The 22,935-nt window shown below is 43.4% G+C and overlaps 1 protein-coding gene across 1 annotated transcript in view; it reads left to right on the plus strand.

Moving 5' to 3' along the window:
* Positions 1 to 22,935, plus strand: part of RNF145 (ring finger protein 145) — a 1,685,498-nt gene that overhangs the window by 978,320 nt on the left and 684,243 nt on the right. The window lies entirely within an intron of this gene.

Raw genomic sequence — 22,935 nt, forward strand, 5'->3', positions numbered from 1 at the left:
CCATGTTAGGCAGAGCCCCTCAATGACCCTCTTCAAGAGAAATCTTGATGAGTGGATGGGAGATCGTAGGTTTACCCCTGGGATCTCTTCTGTGTCCCTACTAGACAGAGGCACAGTAAATTAATCTTAAAAGGGCTATCTTCTGTGACCTACTATACAGAGGCACAGTCGTCAACTAATCTAAAAGGGTGGCAAAAGCCAAACACACTCTGGCTAGGCTTATAAATGCCCTAGGGCAGATAGCCTAGTATCAACCTATGCCAATTGGGACTTATCAGCTTCTTTGGCATGTGAATATTCAACATGTGAATATTTCAGGTGACTGCAGATGGTACCAGCATTATCATGAGTAAAAGAATAGCATTCTATTTGGATGAGTGCGCACATACCCTTTAGAAGCAAGGGTGAAATCAAGTGTCATGCAGTTCTGTGGCACCACACTGCACATTGCATTCAATTTGTTAGTTATCAAATTCATTGATTCAGAAGTGGAATTACGTAGACAATTTCCTAAGTTCCCAGATAGACTTCACTGCCCCATACGCAGTAAAAATATCTGCCCAAGAAATGACATCACGTCCAAGATCTGTGTGAGCAAGCCCTTTAAAAACAGTTTGTTGTACAGTATTATAATATATCCAGGGGGCATATATTTTACCATCTGGGTTAAGAATTATTTTTTTAATTTCTCCAAGTTTTTTTGGGTTTGTAATACGAGTATGAGAATGGGCCCCATTCCTAAGTCAAAGTACGATTAAAGTTCATGAAATTAGTATTCTTATAATCTTTGATGTCAGCGAGAAGTGCTCTTCGCAGCACCCGCCATGTGCCCAGTAATGACGACTCCTGCATTTTGTGCAGGATTACATGTATTGGTAATATCTCTAAATACAATTGTAGATTATTTTTTATAAGACCCATTGCTGCTACAACTATTGGAACTGTCTGGGTATCTTTCTTCCACATTGCTCTTGTTTATGCCTGCAAATCCTGATATTTTATGACTTTGTCTGTCTGTAAACAACACACTGTAGTCACTGTGTGTGCCGATTGATCAATGCTACTTTTGTCTTCTTTTCATGGAGCACTATATCTGGTTTTCTGGCATCTGTCTTTTGAACTGCTGGTAATGGGTGATTCCAAAAAAAAAAAAAAAAAAAGCAAGAGCCAGCAAAACAGTGACAATAAGGTTTATTTTAATAACATAAGGAGAACAAACAGACCGGTTTCAGCTAAAAAGTTATGCCTTCATCAGTGTATCAGATCTTCATTACAAACATTTCCCTTAAATAGTAGTTCATAGGTTGGTACTAGGCTATCGGCTCTAGGGCCTATGCAAGCCTAGCCATAACAATTCCCTGGATATTTCTTCTCTGGACCCCTGTCTAGCAGGGCGACTGACATGATCCCCGGGGTGAATTTCCGATCTCCCATCCAATCATCAAGGTTCCTTTTGAAGAGGGCCAATGAGACGCTCTGCTTCACATGTATGGGCAGTCTATTCCAGAGTATGGAGAGTCTCTGGGTCAGGAACCTATCCCTCCAGCATGTTTTGTTCATTTTGATGACAAGGTTTAGATCCCTGGAGCGTGTGGCTCTGAGGGATTGGGATTTCTTTAAGTGGAGCATGTCCAACAGCTCAGAGTTTGACATGGCCTTGTATGTTAAGCAGAGGTCGCCTCTGATTAGACGATATGCCACAGAGTATAGCTGGAGGTGTTTTAGACGGTTGGTTCATCTTGAAGTTGTATAAAAAATTACACTTCTATAAAAATGTTAGAAATATTCATTTAGTCCTGGAGGAAATAGTGCCCCTAGTTTAACAATCCATTTTTTCTCTTTGTTATTAAGTAGTTGATGCCAGCCTGATTTATTATTATTACCCTGTTTTTTATCTATAATAGTGAAGTGAAAATTGGCTTTGGGATGTTTCTCTGTGTTTATATAATGCATTACTCATTCTTTTGGTCCTAGTATCACTTAAGTGCTCCGAAATTCTGAACTTAAATGGTCTTGAGGTTTGGCCAACATAGAAGGCAGAGCAGCTGCATGTGGTGAAGTATATTAACCATTCTGATTGACAACTGGCAAAAAAAATGATATTGAATATTTTCCCTCTGTTCTTGCACTCCTTGGTTTTGAAAATACTTTTGCATGTGTACAATGTCCACATGGAAAGCAGCCTTGTAGCCCTGCCCTCTATGATTGTTTGTATAGTGTGTCTGGGGTACGTATACATTTATAGTGACTCTCATGTGATCCCATGTGATGTAGACTTCATCATTTTCTGTGATGCTTTGTGGCTAATGTTTTCTGTGTTTTTCAGCCACTTCAATACCATAATGCTTGCACAATGCCCAGTGCAATAGTCTTGCCAATGTTATTATACCTTTCAGTTTACAGTCCTTCTGCCATTAATATGCCACAACCAGCAACGAGATGTGCAACTGTTTCCAGTTCGGTTTTACACAACCTACATTTGTCTGTTTCTCCCACATGTTCAATGGACTTCATAAACCAGTGTGTATGCAGCCCACTGTCTTGGGTTGCCAATATTAACATTTCATCTGCTGGTTTAAATTTGCCTCTCCTTAACCATTCCTGCATTCTTTCCTAATCAACATCAGGTTCTTCCAGAAGTTTTATATACTTGCAACTATATTTATGCATTTTCCACATTTCTTGCCTTCTCATCTGATCCTTCACCTTATATTCTTTGTTTTGTTTTTGGCACATTCAGTTGCTGCGTGATTTTTATCTACTTCTGGTTTGATTTCCATTCCTGCTTGACGCCGATATGCTTCTGGTAGATTAAGCAGATAATTCATCTTAGATTTATTTTCCTCATGTTTCGAAACTTTCAGTATGTTTAGGTCAGTATGTGTGGAGTCCCACGATTGCAGATCTGCACATATAATCATTTTCAAGGAGGCCCATTCCTCCTTTGGAACGGTGAATATATAATCTTGGTATGCACGGATTTTTATAAATCATTTGGTGAGCATGAAGCATCCTTCTGGTTTTCCTATCTAATCTATCCAACATGTTTTGAGGCCAGTCAGTCACTCCAAAACTATAAGTTAGAACAGGAAGAGCAAATTGGTTTATAGCTTGGATTTTGTTCCTAGATGTCAAGCTGTTTTCAAGATTAATTTAAGTCGCTAAGGTATTCCTTACTAAGTTTTATTTGCATTTGTACATGTTTTATTGATCCTTTATAATTTCCGAAATATTTATACACTTCCTCTTGCTCAAGTTCTTTTATATCAGATTCTTGTCCCAAACTGTTCTTGGTGCTGCAGTTTTCCTGCTTTAAAAGTTGCTTTTGCACATTTATCAAGGCCAAATGACATTCCTATATCATCTGAAAAGGTTTTGACAACTTGCAGTTGTGCTTTCAGTTCCTCATCTCATGAGCTGTGCAGTTTTAAATCATCGACAAAGAGAAGATGAGAAGTCTTTACACTTGGTTGTTTTCTAGGAGCCAAATTATAGCCATGGCTACGCTAACTAGACAGCTTAATGGGTTAAGGGCAAGGCAGAATAGCAGCAGTTTCTAAGAGTCACCCTGGAGTATCCCTCTTTGAATTTTTATCCCTGGAATAATAATTTGTTCTTTATCATGGCTTAATTGCAAAGTGTTCTGCCACTTTTTCATGGTCCCTGAAATGTAGTTGATCAGCATAGTGTGTATGTTATACATTTTTAAGCACTCTTTTATCCATGAATGTGGGATACTGTCAAATGCTTTTTTTATAGTCAGTCCATGCCATACTTAGAATGTCCTTCAAGGATGCATCTGCAGTCTTTACAAATGGGTTGTCCTGTCGTCAGGCAGCCCTTCGGTCGGCCGGATTCCAAAGTCTGGGTCTGGCTTCGGCTGGTGTCGCACTTCACCCGACGTCATTGCGGCAGTCAATCGGGTATAAAGGCATCAGCCGACGCCATTTTCCTCAGTCTTTCTTGCCGCGTGGCGCCAGTAGCAGAAGCTGTTCGCAAGTGCCGGTCGGTCAGATCCAAAGATTACTACTACCGAATACTACTTCGAAGATTTCTATAAAGCTAAGTACCCCGTTGGGGACTCTTTCTTGCCTCAGCCGATGTCAGAGAAAGTTAATAACTGTTTATCTTGTGGGAAACAAATACCTCATAAAGATTTCCACTCCTATTGTATACATTGTTTAGGCCCAGACCACGACGTAGCAGCTTGTCTAGCCTGTGCTTCTTTTAACCGACGGACGCTTAGACGTTGCTCGGACTTTGCTGAACAGATTTTCGGCTCCGATTTTGCCTACATTATGCCGTCGGATCCTCCGACTACGCAAATAACCAAAAAAACGCAAAGAAAAGGACCGACACTCGCGGTCTGCGGTTTCGGCCGAAACCGCGGTTAAGCAAACCACGAGTGTCTCGGTTTCGGCCGAAACTGAGCAAGCGGTTCTTTCTTCAGCCGATAACTTGCTTTCTACCGAGGCCTCTTCTAACCTGGTAGAAACGGCTTCTGAAATGCAACCTTCTGTTGCGATTTCACAGGATTTATCAGACACCATTCCCCTAGATATTTCTACCCCTGCACGTGGAGCTGCTAGGCCTCCTCCAGCTATGTCTATTAAGGCCTTTGCCAGGGCTAAAGCAGCCAAAGCATCAAAACCTGTGCCTGCCAAGCCCCCCTCTCACAGGCCCAGCACCAGCTCCCATATGCTTTCTTTGGCAGAGGATCTCATCTCTTTAATTCGTGGAGCCCAGCCTCATCCAGACAGGGCCTCTCTCCCTCCTCCAGAAAAGAGGCCTAGAGCAGAGCCCCCTGAGCCAGTAGCCACAGATGATTCCTCTGATGACTCAGAACATACAGACCCTCCTGAGGCTTCTTATTCGCCTTACGAAGATTCTGATGCTGAGGAGTCCATCCCTTCAGCCTCTCCTCCTGAGGAATTTTCCTTTGGGGAAACCTTGCATGCGATGAGGGAACAATTTCAGTGGCAGGGCCAGGATTTCTCAGACTCTAGAAAAAGGCTTAGGACCTTTCTACATTTACCACAACACAGGCCTTTAGCTATACCTCCAGTTCTACCTGTTGTTGTTGATGCATTTAATGATGCTTGCACTGCTCCTGATACTTTACCTCCGGCTCCTGCTAAGCCCGATAGGTACTACAGGGTCCCGGACACTCATCACCACTTATATAAGGCTCCTTTTGCAGATCCAGAGACTATCTCCCAGGGCCCTAAAGCTGTAGCAGCTACTTCTTCTAAAAAAACCCTCCCATCTGAAAGGGAATCCAGGTCCTTAGAGAGATGGGGTAAAAAAGTTTACACCTCTGCTACTTTGTCAGCTAGAGCTTTGAACTGCCAATTTCATATGATTCAATATCAAGAGTTTATGCTTGACCAGTTGACTAAAAAGCTGTCCTCTGAAGAATCTTTAGATAAAAAGTATGTTCAAGAAATGTTACATAACATACAGCAGGTTAGTAACCATTCTTTAAAATGTGGCTATGATGCACTGGAGGCTTCCTTTAGATCAGCCATGACTGGCACAGTTATCAGGAGACATGCATGGTTGAAAGAACAGGCATTACCAGACCATGTCAAATCTAAGCTTTTGGATGCACCTATGGACAAGGTCAATTTATTTGGTGCCCCCACACAGCAGGTACTAAAAAAGATGGAAGAGAAAGCAAAATCTGTGCAAACAGTGAAAGATTTCTTACAAGTTCAACCTCCAAGGTTTAGCAGGAACTGGCCCTCCAAGAATTGGTCCTTTCCGGACTCCTCTAAGGCACAAAGAGGCAGGAATAGGCTCTAGAGGCAGGAACCAATCCAGGGGTGCCTACAGGGGTCGCCAGTGGCAGGGTAACAACCAACGAGGCACGGATACAGCCACCACCACTACAACAACTCAATCTCAGTGACTTGGCGGTGGCACCGCCTACCAGGGAACAACTAGAAGCACCCTTAGGCGGAAAGCTAACATTATTTTCAAGAAACTGGCACTGCATTACAAGAGAAAAATGGATTTTGCAGACTATAGACAAAGGTTACAGGTTCCATTTTCATACACTACCAGGAAAGAGAGGAATGCCAAACCTACCACCTTCTCAAAGGGCAGAAGCTCTAAAACAAATATCTCAATTATTAAGAATGAGAGCTGCGGAAAAGGTACCATTTACGGAGCAAGGGAAGGATTTTACTCCAGGCTCTTCCTGGTACCAAGAAAGGAAAACAAATGGAGGCCTATTCTAGACCTGTCCGCTTTAAACACATTCCTCATTGTTCCAAAATTCAAAATGCTGACCCTACAGCAGCTTCTTCCCATGCTGGGCAAGGAGTCTTGGCTGGTAACTCTAGATCTCAAGGAGGCATACCTGCACGTCCCCATAAGACCAATTTGCAGAAGATACCTCAGATTTCTTGCAGGATCAGAGCATTATCAATTCTCAGCATTGCCCTTTGGCTTATCTACTGCGCCTAGAGTGTTCACGAAATGCCTGGCATCAGTAATCGCTCATTGCAGACTTCAGGGAATTCAAATCTACCCCTACCTGGACGACTGCCTGATACAAGCGGACAACAAAAACAAACTAACAGAAGACTTACAAAGAGTCCTCTACCTGCTGCAAGCCCTGGGATATACAGTTAATACAAAAAAGTCAAGGCTAATTCCATCCCAAAGAATAACCTTTCTGGGTGCAGAGTTGGACACATCAAAACAAATGGCATTTCTAACTGCAGAAAAGAAAGAGCAACTTCCTCTCTACTTCTTGGCATTAACAAAGCAGAGTCATCTAACTGCAAGAAAAGTGCTACAAGCTCTAGGCTTCATGGCATCCTGCATAATACTGGTCCCTCATGCCAGGCTGCATATGAGAAAGCTACAGTGGTACCTAAAGAATTTGTGGTCTCAGCACAAGCACAGCCTAGAAACCAAAATTCCAATGATCCCATGCCTGAAGCAGGAGTTCTTATGGTGGGCTCAGGCCTATCAATCGAACACAGGACTGCCCTTCTGCAAAAGTCAACCAAGACAAACCATCACGACAGATGCCTCAGACCTCGGTTGGGGGTGCACACATGATGGGCAAGTGCATTCAAGGCCTATGGACTCAAGACCAGCTGCATCTGCACATAAATCTAAAAGAAATGATGGCAGTAAAATTGGCAATCCAGGCATTCAGACCTTTTCTCCAAGAAGGCCAGTTGATGATAAGGACAGACAACACCACAGTTATGTGGTACATCAACAAACAGGGAGGCACACACTCATACCCTCTATGCCGGCTGGCACTGGACCTATGGGATGTGGCTCTGAGCTACAACATTCAGTTACAGGCAATTTATGTACCAGGAAGGAAAACATTCTAGCAGACATATTAAGCAGAACTACAACAGATGCCCACGAATGGATGCTGCATCCGGACATCTTCAAAACCATCACAAGAGAATGGGGATTACCACAAATAGACTTGTTTGCATCCCCATTCAATCACCAGTTGAAGAAATTCTGCACAAGGACTTACCACCCACTTGCTTGGAAGGTGGACTCCCTATCCTTCAGTTGGAAAAGCCTGACAGCATACGCATTCCCACCACTTCCTTTGATGCACAAGGTGCTTCTCAAGATCAAAGAGGAACGTCCGAGGATCATTCTGATAGCCCCAGACTGGCCAAGACAGCATTGGTATCCACTGCTGAGGAGCATGTCCCGGGAACAAATATGGACACTGCCCCTGATCCCATTACTGCTGACACAGAACAACTTCAACATCCTGCATCCAAACCTAAAAACTCTGCAGCTAACTGCCTGGAACATTACATAACAGCAATTAACCCAAATTTATCCCAAAGGGTTAAAGACATAATCCTGGAGGCTTGAAGACCTTCAACAAGAAAGAATTATGCAGCAAAATGGAAAAGATATCTCATCTGGAGTACTGCAAAGGGGCAAGATGTGACATTGGTGAACATAGCCAACATCCTGGAGTACTTGGCGGAGCTCTTTCATACAGGCCTGTCCTATTCCTCCATCAAGATACATGCATCAGCTATTTCAGCAGAATACAGCTTGGATCCTCCTGTCTTCTCGCATCCTCTGCTCAGACAGTTTCTGAGAGGAATTAAAAATGTAAAACCTCCCAGGAAACCTCCATTGCCAGCATGGGACTTGAACTTTGTGCTAGAAAAACTGACTCTACCTCCTTTTGAACCAGCAGCTACAGCAGAATTGCAATACTTATCCTGGAAGACTGCTTTCCTGCTGGCAATAACTTCAGCAAGAAGGGTCTCTGAACTACAGGCATTAATGGCAGTACAACCCTTCCTGATCTTCCATCAAGATAGTGTCCTTGAGAACAAATCCTACATTTATGCCTAAGGTGGTATCCAGAGTCTCTTTAAATCAGGCTATCCACCTTCCTACATTCTTCCCTAATCCGCAGAACAGGGGAGAAAAGCTCTTGCATACCTTGGATGTACACAGACAATTACGCTACTACCTGGACAGGACAAAAAGCAATGGAAAAACTGACCAGCTTCTGGTAGCATATGCAACAGGAAAGGAAGGAAAACCAATTTCTAAACAGACAGTCTCCAAATGGATAGGAAATTGCATTAGATTTTGTTGCTCCTACCATGGAAAGAAAACTCCAGAGAACATCAGGCCTCACTCCACAAGGGCTACAGCCACTACCACAGCTTTCTTACGAAGAGTGGCTACCAAGGACATTATAGAGGCTGCTACTTGGACCTCTGTGCATACATTTGCCAAGCATTATAATTTACCTCTATACTCTAAATCCCGTGCTGGTTTTGCCACTGCTGTTTTGCAAGGCATGCTGACTACACCATAATCTATTTTCATTTCCTCCTCCCCTAGTCTAGCTATGGTATTCTACCCATTTGTAAAGACTGCAGATGCATCCTTGAAGGACATAGTACAGTTTTGTACCTACCATAAATGTAGATGTCCGAGAGGAATGCATCTGCAGTCAGGATTACCCACCCTCCTTCCCCTCTGAGGTGCTCCTAGGGTACTTACCAATCTTCAGCTAGCTTGGGGGGGGGTCTATTATGGTGTATTTGTTTGTATATATGTACATACATGCTTATTTTGTGTGTTTGCTCTCTACTATTTGGAAACTTTGGCATTTATCCAAATTTAGCCATCCAAGAGGGCACCTGGCATCTGGGGCAAGAAACACTGAGGAAAATGGCGTCGGCTGATGCCTTTATACCCGAATGACTGCCGCAATGACGTCGGGTGAAGTGTGACACCAGCCGAAGCCAGACCCAGACTTTGGAATCCGGCCGACCGAAGGGCTGCCTGACGACAGGACAACCCATTTGTAAAGACTGCAGATGCATTCCTCTCGGACATCTACATTTATGGTAGGTACAAAACTGTACTTTCTTCCCCTTTTTACAGTTTTCCACTATGACTTTAACAACAAATGATCCTTTGTTCCGTATGATTTTCTTTTATTGCCCTTTTGTTCTACTGCCATAATTGAGTTTCTTCTAAATTACTATAAACTCTGTCGGCATCAATTCCAGTGTGTACTTTATACATCGTCAGAAGGCAAGTTATTGGTCTGTTGTTTTTAGAGTAGCTTGCTGGTTCACTCTTAAGTAATAGCATTGTTTTTCCTGTTGTTAAACGAAAAAAAAACGCCCATAGAAAATTCAGATAGAAACACAATAATAAAGATTACCACAACACATGAACCACACTGACTTCACGGAAAATACTGGTAAACAAATTTTATTCTGGTACCTTGGTCTTTCGCCTTCAAGGAATAATTTGAATCCTGTGTAGTGGTGATCTTTATTATTGTTTCTTTTTGATTTTTTCTGTTGTTAGCCAGGTTGGTGTCCATTCAGGGTGCCCATATAAATAGTTCTAATTCGTAGCTAAATCTTCGTGCAAAGATGTTAATACTTTTAACTAGAAGTCAGGTACTGCATCTGGGCCTGGGGATTTCCAATTGGAGGCTTTTCTATGTTTCAGTCTCTCTCTGGCTGTTCATCCTATTTCATATTGTGTACCTTTAAACTTCTTATTCTTTCTTTTACTTCTTCTATCCGTTTAGCTTCTTTGTTATGTTCCACAGGACCTTCAAAATGTATCTATTTCTTCTTTATTTGGTGGTCTTTTAATTCCTTTTACCTTGTTTCCCAACTCTCTATTGAAGTTTTTTGGATCATCAATAAACTGCTTATTTTGTACTTTTCCTTTATCTTTATCTGCATATATTCTAAGTTTTTCTGCCTGTGCTGAGATTTTTAGCTTGTTCTTTGCAATAGTGCATGATAGCTCCTAATCTGTTCTAATACTGTGCATTGCTTTTATTACGTCCATCTTTCTTAATATTTTTGTTGATCTGTTCCCTCTTCTGTATTCTTTTAACAGTGACACTTCTTGTCTTAACTGCTTTATAGTTTTCTCTGTCCGATACTTCCATGATGGTATTCAGTTTTCCCCTTCCTTTCCCTCACTACCCTGTGTTCTTGCAGTAGGACTTCACCAGTTATTAATTTAACTGCTCAGTAATATATCCTGTTTACTTCTGTTATATTGCATGGATCTGTATGGACAGTCCTATTTACTGTGTTCATTTGTTTTATCAAACTTCTGACTTTTTGGGTTTTATTGACTTTCTGCACTCTGTTTCTTTTATTGATCTCAATATGTCTATCTGTATTAAGTCAAACAACTCTTCTCTTAGCACATTTTCTTCTAAACTGAGGGCACATTTTTTATTTTCCATTTCCTGCGTGCATTATATATAAAGTTCTGTAAAGAATGAAGCCCTCACAGTTCCAGATGGCAGAACTAATTGAAACACGATGATAAAAATGACAGCAGTTGTAATAACATTGGACACTGGGAAAAATGAGTTTAATGGGGCTAAAGAGGATTTATAAGAAATTGTCAACAGGGATATTGGGTGGGCTGTTTATTATGCAAACTTAATCTGTTACCAAGAAGTCACTGACCAAAGGTTTTAATTGCAGATGATTTAGAATGGGAGCATTGTCAAGTTGAGGCAATGACCAACTCAGTATTGGATAGGTAAGATGAGGGACAATTTAAGATTAATGCAACCTGATAAAGATGGAGGCCTAAATGTGATGAATCAAGTGGACTACAACCAACATATGTTTCAGTTATTATATGATGATGCATATGTTGAGGCCTCAATTAATGAGATTAATATTTTCCACAATAAAACTATTTTTTTTATATGATCTGTTGTCGCAGGGGCAAATTACATCGGAAGAATTTGAATTTATGTATAATGACTCACCAAATGTTGCTACAATATTTGGGATACCACAAATCCACAAGGATTTGAATGATCCACCCCTGAGCCCCATTGTGGATGTTGGACAATCTAAAACTTACCTTATAGCTAAATACGTTGATTATTAGTTAAAAAGTGCATTATTCACACTGGATTATCTTTGCCAGGACTCATGAGATTTTCTATGTAAATGCAGTCGGCTTGTATCTGTTACTAATGACGTTTTTTTTTTTTTTTTTTAACTGTGGAAGTCAAAAGATTTATATACGTGTATACCACATGGTATAGGGATTAATTGGTTCACTGAATTTTATACTGACTGTTTACCTGTAGGCCAATATAAGATTAATGCACTTTCTTGTTTATTAGAATTGGTATTGTTGAATAACTTTATTATGATGGGCATTATTTTAAATAGCTAAAAGGGGTAACCATGAGGTCTCCCCCTGGACTAATTTATGGTAATACAGTTATGGCAATTTGGGGAGCCCATTATCTATTTAATTCACCATATCACAATATATGTCCCATATAAAGTTGTATACCCACTTTTTAGATGACCTGTGTATTGCATGGATAGGACCCAGAGACCTTTTACTGGTTTTATTGATTTTATTAATGGTGCCACAGATTTTTTGGTGTTCTCATACCAATTGGGGGAGACAAGTATAGCATATTTAGATGTTTTGTTGACTAAAGGTCCTGTGAGGGGGTTGCCTTAAATCCTCCATTTTTAGGGAGAAAACATATTCCAATAAGTTTTTACATTATTCCAGTAACCATCCTTTTCATGTTAAAAAAACTGTTATTAAAGGTCAGATGGTGCAAGCTGCGAGGATGGTGACCCTTATAGATGAGTTTACAGGGGAATGTCAATTTAGTGGACAGATGTTTTTGAACAGAGATTATCCTAGTTCCTTAGTACAATCTATTAACAGTGAGGTTGTGAATAAAAGGAAATCTGGTATTTATGTCCCATTACTGAGAGATCCCTGTGAGACCTCCCTAAGGTCCTATATAGATGAAAGGTTTGGTTGAACATGAGCAGGAAGGTTTCTAATATTAGTAGACCCCCTGTTTCACAGTATGGAGATGGACCTAAATTTATCCATGACAATAGAAGGTCAAAGACTAGTGATAGATTTGGAAGTAATGTGTTTATTACTGCATATACCAATGATAGTAGGGATATTTTGGAAACTCCATAAAATTTGGGAAATTATTTCAGCAGACGGAAGTAAGTGGTATTTTGGGACCTTGTCCTAAAATAATATATAGATGAGAGAGGAATTTGAAAGACTGGTGTGGCACCCTAATGCAAAGTAAGATAAAATATATTGGTATTATGAGAAAATGTGGTACCTGTAAAAAATGCAAGTATGTTTTAGAATGCGATCATCTTGGTTTAGGTGGTAAAAAGGATATTTCTGATTATTATAATTGTACTAAGGGGGTGGTTTACACTGCTAAATGCTAGGTTTGTTCTGCCTGCTATATAGGGAAAACAGAACTTAAATTAAAGCAGAATATCTATGAATTATCTATCATATAAAAAGATGTAAAGATACAAATGCCTTCTTTAAACATGTTAATCAATTTAAAGACCATGTATTTGCTTTTGTGGTATTAGAACAGGTTAAGATGAACCCTAGGCGTGTCCATGGAATATTTTATTAGAACATAAGGAATATTGATGGCAGATATATATAAATGCTGCAGCACCCCCTGGAATTAATGAATGTGAAGTTGTTAAATCTCGCTGTTTATTCTCACTGATGGGTTCGGAGTCGATCCTCGGCTCCGACACGGCCGATAGCAAAGCTCAAGGTTTGCCAGTAGCTCGAGACCAAGCCCCTTATCCCACAAAGCATTGCTGGAATTACCTCAGATCTAGTTTGCCATGGTAAGAGAGATCTCGGTGATCCAGTTAGCTCGGACCATTTTGATAAATCGCAAGTTTTAAAACAGCTTTTTTCTTTTCTTTTTGAGAGATTATTCATATTTTGTGTGTGTGTGTGTGTGTGTGTGTGTGTGTGTGTGTGTGTGTGTGTGTGTGTTTCTTGTAAAAAAATAATAATAGTTTAAAGTAGGTTAGATTGTAGTGATAGTGCCCTGTGTTGGCTTGTTTTTCTTAGTGTTGGGCCCTTTCTTAGCCAATTTAGTTTAACAATTTTTACTTGTTCTTACTATACTGTTTAGTGTGGGCTTAGTTAGCCCTGTATTTAACCTTGACAGGTTAATTTTGTGGTGTGTCTCTCATAAAATGTCAGATGAGAGAGAAAAGTCTCACCCCAAATCAGGGTTTAAGAAATGTCCAGATTATGGACAGAAAATGTCCGTCACAGACGGACATGTCCAATGTGTTTACTGTCGGGGGCTAAACACCTCCAAGACTCCTGCAGTATTTGCCACTCTTTTTCATCTAGGGTTCTCTTAGAGAGAAGGAGAAAACTCATAGATAGGGGGTTGCTGCAGCATACTTTTTCTGAGGCGTTGGGTAGCCAGGAAGGTGCCAGCACTTCTTCAAAATCTTCTGAGTCTAAACAATCCAAGAAGGCAAAGAGATCAGAGGGTACAGGGTCATCAGTTCCACAGTCCTCGGAACCGAGTGTTCCTTTGGTTCGGAGCCAGCTCCCAGTCTTCGAGCCGGTCTCTGAGGTTCCCTCATCTCCTTTGCTCCAATCAGCACCTTTGGTGCATTCCTCGAAGTCTTCGGTCAGCCTCTCTGATATGGACATGGATCGGCTAGCGCAGAAGCTTCTAAGGGCACCAGGACTTGCTAAATTTTTGTCGTCCTCGACCACTTCGTCGGAGCTGAAGACCATGGAACCAGATTTGACGACTCCTCCTCCAAGCCATACTGGACTCTCAGAGCCAAAGGAGCCCAAACTGATGCTTGTCGAACCTTTAGAACCGAGACCTGCACCGGTGTTATCGGTTCCATCTACTCGGACGTCCTCGACGCTGACCGAGGACACTAGGAGCCTACACTCTCCTGTCGGGTCTGGGAAGGATAGTTGGACCGATTTGTCGGTGCCGACTCTTCCTCTCGGGGCTTCGGCTCTGAAGAGCTTTGGCTCCTACCTTGGGCTCAGAGCCCATGGTTTCGGTGTGGGAGGATCGGACAGTCCCTCCCGATCCGTCTACCCCTTCTCGTCAGAGCCATGGTGCTTTCGATGCCATGAGGAGAGTCCTGTCTCCTAAGACATCGCCGGCACCAGTTCGGGCTTCCTTCTCCCTTCAAGCTCCTGTGTCCGCTTCTATGTCTACCGGTCCCCCTAAGCATGGAGACCCCGAGCCTCAAGTGGCCCCACAGGGCGTCCCCTGCTCTTCTGAGACCTCCCCAGATCTCCCCACTGAGGAGGTACCCAGGAAGAGACTGTGCAAGAGGAGGCACTTAGACTCCCCACAGGAGTCTTTGACATCCGACACGGACTTGGATGAGTCAGAAGGGTCCCCTAGATCCCCCTCTGAGGATATCTCCTTTGCGGAGATATTAGAGATCCTTAGTCAGAGGGGCGATTGGCAGTCCAAAACCCCTACTGAGGACGAGTCAGTGCTCTTGAAGGCTTTTGGGTCTCAACCGTCCACTTCTTGTCTCCACCTTACGATGAGCTCATGGAGCTGATCTGTCGTAAGGCATGGGAGTCACCAGAGGCCATAGAACCTGTCCCTCGGAAGCCGAATAAGTTCATCTCTGCCCCGGTGGGCAAAGCCTTTTTGACCAAAGGAGTGCCTGTTGATGCCATGGTGGTAGCTGCAGCCACCAAAAAGGAAGTGTCTGAAACATCCGCATCCATCCATCCATCCTCCTAACAGAGATTCTAGGATCATGGATAGATATGGGAAACGCATGTTTAGTTCAGCAACTTTTTCTCTGCGATCGCTGAACTATCATTTTACGAGACTGCAAAGAGATCTCCTGAAAGAGCCAGGAGATACTCTCCATGGTACAGTAGCTGCAGGGGTTGCCGACAAGGTCAACACACAGGTCGCTATCCTAAACTTGGTTGTAAACACGTCCATGTGTCTCATATCTTATGCAGCTGATGGTTCGAGTAGAGCCGCTAGTTCAGGCATTGCTCTGCGGAGACAAGCCTGGATGCGTCTCTGTTCCTTTGCGGAACCCTTTAAGTCTTCCTTTATCAATGCCCCATTTGATGGCTTATCACTGTTTGGGTAAAGTAAACTTTAACCAGGTGGGAGCAGGAAGGCAAGACCCTATCTGCCGTTGGAGTCCGTTTTTCTACCCCTACTTGGCCCTACCCCAAGGGCCCTAGGGGAGGGAAAATGTGGTTCCAAAAAGCACAGGGAGCCTTTCAGGACACACGTGGAGAAACCCCCTCTAGAGGCAGAGGAGGGTGTTATAACGGAAGACGCCACTCGTGCGGCAGAGGGGATCCACAGCAACAGGGTGACAGAGGCCAGTTCTCTGGTCAACCCTACCAGTGCTCATGAAAGGGGGCCTGGCTGTTCGGCTTTGGAGGCAGTCGGGGGTCACTTGTCTTTGTACCCAGAAGCCTGGCTAAACATAACATCAGATACATGGGTACAAAGCATCATTTCCAGAGGATATTTCATACTGTTCTCTTCCCCTCCTACTCCTGTAAGCAGAATCCCAGATGTTCCACCATATCTCAGGGAACAAGCAATCGTAGAGGTCCAAAATTGCTAGAAAAAGAGAGTCATCCAACCAGTCCCAGCAGACCAAGTTGGATTTGGAATTTACTCAAGATTCTTTTTGGTACCAAAGAAAACAGGAGACTGGAGACCTATCCTTGGACCTCAGCAGACTCAACCAATTTAAAGAAAGAGAAGGTCCGAATGGTCACGCTTCAGTCCATTCTTCCCTTCCTAGGGAAAGGCGATTGGATGTACTCCATAGATCTCAAGGATGTGTACTGTCACATAAAGAAGAACAGACGCTCCAGGGTCACCTGCATTTCTGACTGGGAGCCAATCATTACCAGTTTCGAGCCCTGCCCTTTGGTCTCACTACAGCCCCCAGGGTGTTCACCAAATGCATGGCAGTGGTCACGGCTCACCTGAGGCATCTAGGATTCCAAGTGTTTCCATACCTAGACGATTGGCTCCTCACTGCTACCACCAGGCATCAGTTGACTCAGGCAACACAGTATACTCTGACACTCTGCCATCAGTTAGGCATTACACTCAACTTCGAAAAGTCTGCCTTATTGCCATTGTAGCAGACTGTTTTTATAGGAGCAGAGTTAGATACCTCAACCACCACTCTACGTCTTCCAATCGAAAGAGTCTCACTTCTTCGCCAACACGTCATCTCACTGGTGTCAAAGAACAAAGCTACAGCAGCGGAGGTCTTGAAGGTACTAGGGTTGATGGCAACAGCAATCCTAGCTGTACCACTCGCAAGGATGCATATGCGAATCCTTCAATGGCTCCTCTTCGCTCAGTGGTCCTACCAAAAGCTACCGATGCACTACATGATTCTCATCACAGATTCTTGCAAGAGAGACCTTCATTGGTGGTTGACGTCTCTTCATGTTACAATCGGAAGACCCTTTGCCCCCCCCCCCCAGTAGCCACTGTGACCACGGATGCTTCCCAGATGGGGTGGGGGGGGCATTTTCAGGGAAAGACTGCCCAAGGCACATGGATGGATCAAGAGTCACATCTGCATATCAATGTTCTGGAGTTGAGAGTGGTACTTGTGGCGTTACAGTACTTTCAGGACTCTCTTTCTCGAGGGACAATTGCAATTCAGACGGACAACATGTCAGTGTTTTGGTATTTGAACAAACAAGACGGAACCAAGTCTTACCCCCTTTGTCGAGAAGCACTCAGGGTATGGCAATGGGCTGTGTCGTCCCACCGTTTTCTGATAGCAATGCACATCCTGGGGAAATCAGTGAGATAGCGGACAAGCTAAGCAGGGCAATACTGTTGCCTCACGAGTGGTCTCTCAACCAATGAGTTGCGGATCTGATTTTCTGTAAATGGGGCCAGCCTTGCTGCGACCTCTTTGCCAGTCACATCAATACCAAATGCAAAAGATACTTTGCCCTAATACCACCTCCGGGACATTCCTCGAGAGATGCACGCGTACACGATTGGCCTCCGGGTCTCCTATATGCATTCCCACTTATTCCATTGATACCCAAGGTTTTACAGAAAGCAAAGTCGCTGGGAAGAACAGTTGTCCTCATAACTCCATACTGGCCATGACAGATTTGGTTCCCCTTTCTTCACCATCATCTACTGGAGGATCCATGGATCCTGGACCCAGTTCCGGACCTTATGACACACCCGTCAGGGGACCTCCATCCTTCACTGCAGTCCCTAAAACTGACTGCTTGGCTAATCCACTTCCCTTAATTGACAGGCTTCATTCACTCTCAGATGATACAAGACAACTCCTTTTGTCTTCTCACAAGCCATCCACCAGGAAACTGTACCGCAGTAAGTGGAACAGGTTCTCAATTTGGGCCAATATACAGAAAATCGACCCTTTCTGAGCTCCTCTATCATCCATTTTAGAATTTCTGACTAAGATTTTTAAAGAAGGAGCAGCAGCTGCCACAGTTCGAGTCCAGTTAGCCGCCATATCAAATTTCCATCTTGGATTCGATGGGTTGAATGTTATGAGCCATAAGTTATCTAAGGCATTTCTTAAAGGTGCCTTTCACATAAGACCTCCTGTCAAAATTCCTTATTCTCCCTGGACTTTGAATTTTATGCTGTCTGAAATTATTCTCCCCCATTTCGAACCAGGATCTTCTTGTGATCTCAAATATTTGTCCTGGAAGACTATATTTCTGGTAGCCATTACTTCTGCCAGCAGAGTGTCAGCACTTCAAGCATCATCTGTTAGACCTCCTTACATGATTTTCTATGCTGATAGAGTATCTCTCAGAATGAACCCCTCCTTTTTCCCTAAAGTCTGTTCTGAATCCAATATCAATCAGGCCATTGAGCTGCCAGTCTTTTTTCCCAACCACTCTAACAAATTGGAATAAATGCTGCACATACTTGATGCATGCAGACAGCTCAGATTTTATCTTGACAGAGCTAAGGATATTAGAAAATCAGATCAACTTTTTGTATCCTTTTTGGAAGCAGAAAAGGTAATCCAGTGGCTAAAACAACTTTATCTAAATGGTTATCAGATTGTATATCCTTTGTTTATGCGAATGCTAGCATACCATTGGCACACAAACCTAAGGCTCATTCTACCAGAGCCGTTTCTATGTCTTCTACCTTTTAAGCTAAATTGCCCCTTGACAATATTTGTGCTGCAGCCACTTGGTCTAAGCCTCATACCTTTATCACACATTACAAAGTAGATAAGGCTTCCAGGGACAGGTCTTCCTTTGGTTCCACGGTACTGAAAAACGTACTTCCATGAGCCACCCAAGAGTGAGGGTGCTAGGGACGCTACCCATCAGTGAGAATAAACGGTGAGATTTAACAACTTCACATAAAGAAGTTATGTACTTACCATAACGTTCCATGTGAGTTGTTTATCTCGCCTTTATTCTCAGGTCTCTCCCTCCTTCTCCCTCCTGACTGACAGTTGACTTAGAGGCTAGTACCATCCTGGATGTTCTTCGTGTTTCACTGTTGCATTCACTACATTTGGGTAATTCTGATGGCAGGTTGCCCTCAGCCAGCCTGAATTCCAAAGTCTTGAGTCCTGCGTCAGCCGCCGTCACCCCTTCCCTGACATCAGGTCATTAGGGGTATAAAAGAAGCAGCTATCGCCATTTTCTTCCATCTTTCTTGCCACATGGTGCCCGAAGCAGAAGAATTTCGCAAGTGCTGGTCGGCCGACTCCTGAGATTTTCGTGGTTGAGTTTCAGATCCAAAGTCTTCAATAAAGCTAAGTACCCCATTGGGGAAACTTTTTTCTTGCTCCAGACCAATGTCAGAAAAAGTTAATAATTGTATTTCTTGTGGAAAGCAAATACCTCATAAGGATTTTCATTCTTACTGTATTCCTTGCCTAGGCCCTGATCACAACGTTACTGGTTCTCGGTTTTGTGCTAGATTTAACCAACGCACTATTAAGCTTTATTTTTGCTTTAAACTTTTTTGGATGCTGGTTTAATTATCCTGAAATGTCGTCGGAGAGCCATCCGACTACCGGAGTTTACAAAAAACGCAAAGAAAAGGATAGAGAAAAACAACCGAGGCCCAAAACCAATGACGAAGCTTCTCCTAAGCCAGTCGCCAGTTAGCCAGTTCTCAGTGAGGCGCTTTCGCAGCCCCTGACACCCGCTGCTTTAGAGTTGCAGGCCGCTACCGACTCCCACGTGGAGTTGGCCATGCCGCTGTATACTCAAGGTATTGGAGCCTCGGATACTAATCCCTCAGATGGGTCCGGAGCCGCTGAGCAGGTACAGGCTTATGAGGGGGTATTCAGACCTAAACATCTTTACGTTAAAACGACTTCAGCTTCAAAGGCAAAGACTAAAGCACCTTCTAAAGCAAGGAAACAAACTCAAGAGCCACATGGACAGGCCTCTATGCCCAAAAAACAGATGCTCAAAATGGCCGAAGACTTGATTACCTTGATCAGGGTTTCCCACCCCCCCCCCAATAAGAGGCGTAGGCAAGACACACTGACTATGAATCTTCAGATCAGGTTTCTATTTCTTCTGATTCCTCTTCTGATCACGAATATTCTCTTCCCCCCTACGAGGATTCTGATGCTGAAGAAATCTATACCTTCAGCATCCCTCCTGAGGACTATTCCTTTGGGGAAACCTTGCATACCATGAGGGAGCATTTCCACTGGGAGAGCCAAGATTTTTCAGAATCTAAAAAGAGGCTCAGGGATTTTCTTTTACTACCTCAGCACAGGCTTCTAGCCATTCCACCTGTGTTAGACATTGTGGGTGATGTGTTTTCGGAGTCTAGTCCGACTCCATACCCCCCAGCTCCTGTTAAACCTGACAGATATTACAGGGTTCCTGCCTCTCACAAATTTCTTTTTAAAAACCCTGCTGCTGACCCAGAAACTATTTCACAGGGTCCAAAGGGAGTGAAGGCTTCCACTGCAAAAAACCCAACCCCCTCTGACAGAGATTCAAGGGCACTGGCTGGATGGGGAAAAAAGGTTTACACATCTGCAACTTTGGCTATAAGGGCCTTAAACTGTCAATTTCATATGCTTAAGTATCAGCAACATGTTATGGAATTGCTTAAACAGAAAATGTTGTTAAATTCTGAATGTGCAGAAAACAAGGAAATGCAGGATTTATTGTATGCAGTAGAACAAGTTGGAAAACATACTTTGCAATGTGGTTTTGATTCTTTGGAGGCCTCCTGCAGGGCCGCAGTTACGGGTTCTGTAATTAGGAGGCATGCTTGGTTAAAGGAACAAAATCTGCCTGATCATGTTAAAGTTAAATTACTAGATGCACCTTTACGGCATGATACTTTGTTTGGTGTTAAGGCAGAAGAGGTGTTAAAGAAAATGGAGGACAAAGCTAAATCTATGCAAACTGTCAAAGATTTTTTACAAGTACAGCCACCTAGGTTTAGCAGACACTGGCCTACAAAAAATTGGTCCTTTCCTGTGTCAGGCAGACCTCAAAGGGGCAGACCCAGACGCCCTAGGGGCAGATCCCAGGCGCGAGGTTCTTATAGGCCCAAGCAGTGCGGTGCTTCTACCTCCAAAGCTGGAGAAGATAGATCACAAACATACATAAAACAGACCCAATGACTTCCCCCTGCCGGCACCAAGCACTTATCTTCTGGCAACACCCATAGGGTGAAAATTAGCACTTTTTTCTCAAAATTGGCAAATCATAACCCAGGACAAGTGGGTTCTAAACATAGTGTCACAAGGCTACAAGTTCCATTTCCATACTCTGCCAAAGGCAAATGGCTGGCCAGATCTGCCAAAAAATCAATGGGCAGAGGCACAAAAACAAGTCTCATCCCTCATGGACATGGGGGTCATTCAACAAGTACCAGAGCAAGAGCAGGGACAAGGATTTTACTCAAGACTGTTTTGGTACCCAGAAAGTACAAGGCCTGGAGGCCAATACTGGATCTATCTCTTCTGAACACTTTCCTGGATATTCCAAAATTCAAAATGTGGACTTTGCAGCAGCTTCTGCCCATGCTGGGCAAGAATGCTTGGCTTGTGACTTTAGACCTAAAAGAGGCATACCTGCATGTTCCTATCAGACAGTCATAGGTTCATAGGTTCATACTAGGCTATCTGCCCTAGGGCATTTATAAGCCTAGCCAGAATGTGTTTGGCTTTCGCCACCCATTTTAAATTTATTTTGCTATGCCCTTTTTCGAGGTTAGTATACTGTGCCTCTGTCTAACAGTGACACAGAAGTGATACCCGGGGTAAACCTACGATCTCCCATCCACTCATCAAGATTCCTCTTGAAGAGAGTCAGTGAGGAACTCTGCCTAACCTGGACTGGGATTTTATTCCAGAGTGAAGGGAGCCTCTGGGTTATGAATCCATCCCTCCAGCATGTCCTATTTATTTCAGTGCTGAGGTTCAAGTCTCTCGAGCGCGTAGCTCGATGGGATTTGGATTTTCTGAGGTGCAGCATGTCCATTAATTCCGGGTTGGACATGGTTTTATACGTCAGGCACAGATCGCCTCTGAACAGGCGGTATGTCACTGAGTAGAGCTGGAGTTTCTTTAACCGGGCAGCATATGGCATCTGTTTGAGCCCTTTGATCCTCTTGGTGAGGAACTTTTGGGGTCTTTCCAGTTGCTGCAGGTGTCTGGTAAGGTACATCCCAAAAGGGGCATTGTACTCAATTATGGGCCTGATGAGGGATGAGTAAAGAGGCATGATGACGTCCCCTGATCTAGATGTGAATCCCTTCATGATTAGGTGGGCTGTATAAAATGTTTTTCTAACCACTTTGGCCACGTGGTTGTCAAATGAGAGATTGCTATCAACTTGGGTCCCCAGGTCCCCAATTACTACTTCTGTACTTAATGGATTACCACCTATGTGGCAATTTGTGGGCACTTTGTTTTTGCCAAAGGGGATGACTATACACTTTTTGGCATTTAGCTTGAGGCCATGGCTCTGGCACCAGTTGTCTGTTTCTATGAGGCCCTTTTGGAGGATGCTTGTGTAGACTGGAGAGTCGATTATGGTGCCCAGTTTGCAGTCATCTGCGAACTTGGTCAGCCACAGTCCTTCCGTGTTGGCCTGTACCTCCGTGTAATATATACCGAACGAGAGGTCCCAGGACTGAGCCTTGTGGGACACCACTTGTAACTGGTTTGGAGTCTGACATGGCTCCAGCAATTCTAACCATGTGGGTTCTGTCCTTGAGCCAGTTTGCAATCCATCTAGTGACATAGGGGTTTATATTTAAGCTGGTGAGCTTATCTATAATGCCCGAGTGGGGTATTGTATCGAAGGCTTTTACGAGGTCCAGGTAGGCTGTGTGGACTACCTTCCCCTCGTCAATGGCCTTGGTGACTGTTTCAAAGAAATCAACCAGGTTTAAGAAGCAGGATCTGCCCTTAACAAAGCCAAACTGGGTAGGATCCAGTGTTTGTAGGTCCCCAATATCTTTATTTATGAGGTCCATGATGATCCTTTCCATAGCTTTGCAGACCAAGCTAGTCAGGCTTATGGGGCGATAGTTTCCAGGATCCG

Source organism: Protopterus annectens, chromosome 4.part0, assembly GCF_019279795.1.
Source record: "Protopterus annectens isolate FY-2018-M chromosome 4.part0, PAN1.0, whole genome shotgun sequence".
NCBI classification, from domain to species: domain Eukaryota; kingdom Metazoa; phylum Chordata; order Ceratodontiformes; family Protopteridae; genus Protopterus; species Protopterus annectens.